Below are 5,628 nucleotides of genomic sequence, written 5' to 3'. Positions count from 1 at the left end.
TCCTCCCAGCATATTATGATGTGGCCCAAGTTTTGAGCTTGATCCGAAATCAATAGGTGTAAGAAATTGGACAATTTATGTTCAAAGGCAGTTCGTTCCTAATCGGAGCGGTTGGTGTATTCCATAGTTGCAGAGATCGGATTTCACTCAAAACTAACCAAATGACTCCTCCACTATGCCAAAAAAGGGCTTTAGCAACGGATAAAATCCGTTGCCTATTACACATAAATACCGTGGTATTGGTGACTGTTGCCTATCCCTATGTTATAGGCAACGGATATTCTCCGTGGCTGTTTATCACTTACTACATCGGATATGAAGGAAACTCCGATGCCTAAATGATTTCCGGGTGCCAAAAAAAGGTTGACTTCTGATGCCTAAACTCGAAACAGCATCAGTACTTTCAAAAGGGAGGAGGCTAAAGAGGTCTAACATCATCAGTAGTTTTAAAAGGGATGATGCTAAAGAGGTCTAACAGCATCAGTGATATCTACTATGCTGATGCATATTATCAATTACAACATCGTAGAAATAAATAATGGTGTTGTGAATTATGTTAAACATCATCGCTTTTTTTAATTTTGCGGACGTGAAAAGCCTCCAATAGTGCTGGTGGTTACATAAATTCTGATGCTACTTCTCGTTTTAAGCATCAGTGATAATAGATGTCTGGTTGTTGTTTTTATCTTTCAACTTCAGTTATTTTTGGAAAACTGAAGTTGTTATAAACAATAGGCATCGTTTCTGTAAGGAAAGGGTAGGTATTTTGCTTGTTTCACATCACACTTTACTTAGTTACTGTAATAGTATTTAAGAAAGGCCTCATTTCCAAATCATGTTGTGTTGCCATTGCTCATAAAAAAAAACATTATATCAACAGTAATTTAAATATATCCATAATTGTCTATATATATATAAGCAAAATACTTGAATGATCCATACTTGTCACATCCAAATCACAAATTTACCAGCCCTACACCACAAATTATCCATACTTGTCTATGCATAAGCAAAATACTAGCTAGAAAGACATGTAAAATGAAGGAATGTTTAGCTTAATCAAAAAGCCATTCTAGGACATGACTTGCCAATTCTTCTCGCACCTCATCCAATTCCATTTGGGTGTACGTGTCCTTCCTTCTAGCTCTATACTAGAAAAAAAAAAACACATAGAATGTAAACACAAAATATGAACATAAGCTTAAAAAGTGCAAGGTACTAAATTTGCATAAGATATGTTGTCACTTCAAATGAACCAATATGCAAATTTACGAAATCATATTGGTGAACAAGAAAATCTAATTTGTCAATCAATCTAATTAGATAACAAGAAGTCATTAATTGGATCCTACTTCATGTTTAAACTAGCAATTAAATGATCATGTGATGGGGTAGAGGGTTGGACAAGCACAGCTACTCTTATGTTCCCCTCTCCCAAAGGAACATTATGAACCAGCTGGTTTGGCACATTAATCTCAACTATTGTGCCACTTGCAACAAGGTTTGCCTTTTCGCCGAAAGCCATTTTGCATTCTTTCCCCTAATATGCATATAAAAGACAAGTCACAAATATAATACAAGCTAAACATATCAATTTCAGCAAGCATTTATATCAATTAAGTACAAGATGGAGTCAAAGAAAGAGATTGTGGGTGGTCTATTTAATTGTAGAATCTAATGTCATTGCCTTATTGGGTAAATGAGAATGAAGAATATAAACCTTTTTCCTACTTAATAACAATATCTTGGGCAAATGGGAATTCAGCTTTTAAAGTGCTAAGTAATTCTCTGCATGCACATGCTTTCTAACATTAGACAGGGAAAAAATTTATAATTAGTCAAACAATTAGCGTCAACAAGCAATTCATAACATTAAGATCACGAACAAACAAATAAATGAAAAAGGAGAGCAATGATGAATTATTACACCAATCTGCACAAAACTAACAACCTTTATTTCCAGTGAATTTGTAAAAAAGTTCAGATATTATGGCCATGAAATTCATATAAATCGTATTCTAATCAGTAATTTTGTGTGTACATATTTAGAGCAAGTATATCAAAGTAAATGAAAAATCAGAATTACCTTCATAAACTCACTTTCAGTTTGCTCCACCACATCCTCACAACCTTCTTCACCACAAATTTCTTTTTCACCCTCCTCAAGTTTTCTCTCTATGTTTGTTGATGCTTTCTCGGATAAGATGGGAGATTGATGCATATTTGGGGATTGGAGAGATGTGTTATTAGGAACTTGAGTGTTAATCACCACCTTTAGCATCTCAATTTGGTTTTGAAGAGCTTGTTGTGCAGCTTCATGCCTTTTTTGTTGTTCTTCCATCATCTTTCTTGTCTCCATTATCAAAGAATCTCGTTGTTCCAACATTACCTTCGAGACACACTCCCTCTCGTTGTCCCCCTTATTACTCTAATAGTAAACTTTCTTCTATTCCCACATCTCTGGCATGGACAATGAATGCGCCTATGATCAATAGCATTTGCTAATGCTATCCTTAGAAATTCTTCAACCCCATCTTCATACTCTTTGCTTCTTCTATCTTCATGCATCCAAGATTTATCCATATCCCTTTAACCAATCCATTTCATAAACACAAAAAATATTATAAACAACTTGAGTTCACATTTCAAATAATGAGGGAAGCTGCCTATTATATGAGAGCATCTCAAGTTGCTTTAATATTGCAAATAAAAAACAAATATGCCCAAACAATATATAAATTTAACCCTAACTAAATGAGTGTTTTAATGATGCATATCCAGTTTATCCTATAGCTAGCATTTAGAGTACTTCACAAAAAAAAAGAAAAAAAAAAAGAAAGAAAGAAACCCAAATATGCCCAAACAAAAGCATAAATTGAAAAGGAAGATGTTTTGTCTTATCTGTAGTTATCAAGATTCAGTACAGGCAGAGATAAGAGACTCCACCAAAGGCAGCTGCGTGAGCTCCAAAGGGAATGCAAAATTTGGACTTCAACTGACCTCCAAATGAGTTGTTGAAGGTTATTGCGGTGCCCTTACCCAGTCTCTGAAAGAAGGCACCCATTTTCAGTAAACAATATGTCAAAAAACCCCAACCCTTAATAAACTGAAAAATAAGCTTCAAATTGCAACATGCAACATCTATGAAAAATAATAGAACTTAGATGAAGAATAATCAAACCCTAAACTTTAAAATTATATGTATAACAAATTACCCAAATCAAAAAATGCCGTGTATAGATCTGCCAAACTATGACTTTAACTTCACTAAAATTTCGAAAATAGAAAGTAATTCACAACACAGAGAACATGAGCAATCTCAGAGCCCTAAAACAGATAGAGCAATTAAAACACAAAAGCAAGCACGTACCGGTAAAGGATCGGAGTTACGAACCCTAGCTGAAGAAGAAGCGTCGAGAGGAAGGAAGGAGACGACCGAAGAGCACAGATCTCAAAACGAAGAGGAGGCAGGCAGAGTGACTATCTGTGACTGGATGAGAGAGTGATGAGAGAGTGTCGGTGATTGGGTATAGTGAGAGAGGGTTTAGGGTGAATGGGGGTATCGCGAGAGAGAAGATAGGGAGTTTGAAGGTGAGAAGATGGGAGCTCTCAGTCACTGTCGTCTGTGGGTACTGAGAGAGAGAGAAGAGGGAAATTTTTCGTGAGAAGGGGGAATCTGAAATTTTCACAAAGGGACTGAAATTTTTTTAGGGGAAAAAACACTGTAGCGGTCAACTATAGGCTTTTGGCATCGGAGCTCAATTGGCGCTTAAATTTATTTTTCACCCAACAATTTTACGCATCCGTATATTTAAATTATCGATGCTAAATATAATCAATGGCATCGGTAAGAAAAACCAAAATTTGTGCTGATGCCTTTACGTACTTTTAGTCCCATTCTTTATAAAACCAATGCCTAATATACTAACAGCATCGGTATTTGGTTTCACCGATGCCTATCTAGTGTTGCGGAAAGTAAAATTTGGCATAGTGCTCCCACCATATTATATGGTTGCCCAAGTTTTGGGCTCGATCCGAAATCAATAGCTGTAAGAAATTGGACAATTCAAGTTCAAAGGCAGTTCGTTCCAAATTGGAGTGGTTGGTGTTTTGGGTAGTTCTAAAGATCGGATTTCACTCAAACTTAACAAAACGACTCCTCCCACCATATTGTGATATTGCCCAAGTTTTGGGCTCGATCCGAAATCAATAGGTGTAAGAAATTGGACAATTCAAGTTCAAAGGCAGTTCGTTCCTAATTGGAGTGGTTGGTGTTTTGGTTAGTTCTAGAGATCGGAGTTCACTCAAGCTTAACCAAATGACTCCTCCCACCATATTGTGATGTTGCCCAAGTTTTGGGCTCGATCCGAAATCAATAGGTGTAAGAAATTGGACAATTTATGTTCAATGGCAGTTCGTTCCTAATTGGAGTGGTTGGTGTTTTGGGTAGTTCTAGAGATGGGATTTCGCTCAAACTTAAGCAAACGACTCCTCCCGCCATATTATGATGTTGCCCCAGTATTGGGCTCGATCCGAAATCAATAGGTGTAGGAAATTGGACAATTCAAGTTCAAAGGCAGTTCGTTCCTAATTGGAGTGGTTGGTGTTTTGGGTAGTTCAAGAGATCGGATTTCACTCAAACTTAACCAAATGACTCCTCCCACCATATTATTATGTTTCCCAAGTTTTGGGCTCGATCCGATATCAATAGGTGTAAGAAATTGGACAATTTATGTTCAAAGGCAATTCGTTCCTAATCAGAGTGGTTGGTGTATTCCATAGTTCTAGAGATCGGATTTCACTCAAACTTAACCAAAGGACTCCTCCCACCATATTATGATGTTGCCCAAGTTTTGGGCTCGATCCGAAATCAATAGGTGTAAGAAATTGGACAATTCAAGTTCAAAGGCAGTTCGTCCCTAATTGGAGTGGTTGGTGTTTTGGTTAGTTCTAGAGATCGGAGTTCACTCAAGCTTAACCAAATGACTCCTCCCACCATATTATGATGTTGCCCAAGTTTTGGGCTCGATCCGAAATTAATAGGTGTAAGAAATTGGACAATTTATGTTCAAAGGCAGTACGTTCCTAATTGGAGTGGTTGCTGCTTTGGGTAGTTCTAGATATTGGATTTCGCTCAAACTTAAGCAAATGACTCCTCCCACCATATTATGATGTTGCCCCAGTTTTGGGCCCGATCCGAAATCAATAGGTGTAAGAAATTTAACAATTCAAGTTCAAAGGCAGTTCGTTCCAAATTTGAGTGGTTGGTGTTTTGGGTAGTTCTAGAGATCGGATTTCACTCAAAATTAACCAAATGACTCCTCCCACCATATTATGAGGTTGCCCAAGTTCTGGGCTCGATCCGAAATCAATAGCTGTAAGAAATTGGAGACTTCAAGTTCAAAGGCAGGTCGTTCCTAATTGGAGTGGTTGGTGTTTTCGGTAGTTCTAGAGATCGGATTTCACTCAGACTTAACCAAATCACTCCTCCCACCGTATTATGATTTTGCCCAAGTTTTGGGCTCGATCCGAAATCAATAGGTGTACGAAATTGGACAATTCAAGTTCAAAGGCAGTTCGTTCCTAATTGGAGTGGTTCGTGTTTTGGGTAGTTCTAGAGATCGGATT

At 37.4% G+C, this 5,628-nt stretch overlaps 1 long non-coding RNA gene across 1 annotated transcript; it reads right to left on the bottom strand.

The window, feature by feature from the left end:
* Positions 1–891: 891 nt before the first annotated feature.
* LOC110767399 (uncharacterized) lies at positions 892–3,702 on the bottom strand. The gene is made up of 3 exons (XR_015835702.1): positions 3,371–3,702; positions 2,087–3,046; positions 892–1,151 (listed from the first exon to the last, which is right to left on the bottom strand). It is a non-coding gene; the product is annotated as an uncharacterized LOC110767399 (long non-coding RNA).
* Positions 3,703–5,628: the final 1,926 nt, after the last annotated feature.

The sequence above is a fragment of the Prunus avium genome, chromosome 5, assembly GCF_965620075.1.
Source record: "Prunus avium chromosome 5, drPruAviu1.hap1.1, whole genome shotgun sequence".
Classification (NCBI taxonomy): Eukaryota; Viridiplantae; Streptophyta; class Magnoliopsida; order Rosales; family Rosaceae; genus Prunus; species Prunus avium.
The sequence above is the reverse complement of the archived record's forward strand: the minus strand, read 5'-3'. Positions and strand labels throughout refer to the sequence as shown.